The sequence below is a fragment of the Sinocyclocheilus rhinocerous genome, unplaced genomic scaffold, assembly GCF_001515625.1.
Source record: "Sinocyclocheilus rhinocerous isolate Xijiao unplaced genomic scaffold, SAMN03320098_v1.1 scaffold3254, whole genome shotgun sequence".
NCBI classification, from domain to species: domain Eukaryota; kingdom Metazoa; phylum Chordata; class Actinopteri; order Cypriniformes; family Cyprinidae; genus Sinocyclocheilus; species Sinocyclocheilus rhinocerous.
The window spans coordinates 15,435-16,142 of record NW_015652273.1 but is presented as its reverse complement, the minus strand read 5'-3'; positions in this window follow the sequence as shown (position 1 = coordinate 16,142).

Sequence of the window (708 nt, the reverse complement as noted above, 5' to 3'; positions counted from 1 at the left end):
ATACATATGAAATGGCCCCACAACGTCAACATTTTCATGATTTTCATCATATACTACTTTTTTGGGGACATTTGATCCTCAAAATGTAGGTTAAACAAGTACACACACACACACACACACACACACACACACACAGAGTGGCCCTCCCAAAAATATTTAGACACTTAAGACACAATAAAAAGCATTATATAATAAAATATGATATAATGAAATATCAAACCATGTCACTTAAAATAAATAAATAAAACAAACTGTGGAAAATTATTAAGCTTAATAAGCTTTGTTAATATACTGAACTATACGTTAAAATAGTGTTAATATTAGTATTGTGTATTATGCAAATACAATATTATTATTGTATAAATTATTATTATTGTTCATATAATGAACTACACCAGTGTTTATTTCATATATTAAAAAAATTACATTGAGACAAGTTGGCAAGAAATAATTCAAAGAGTGGTTCGAGAATGTGAAGATAACGTTTGATATTTTGTATCTAATGTAATACCAAAAAGGGAAAGAAAGAAAGAAAAAAAAAATGAGAGAAACTGAGATCAATTTGAGCATGACTTAAATGTCCAAATGCTTTTTGAGGCCACTGTATGTGCAATACAGGGGTTAAAGCAGAAAAAAATCCTGAGCCTGAACTTTTGTCCGGGGGTGGGGGGAGGGGATGGGGCAGCACATGCAAAGCATGCAATGACT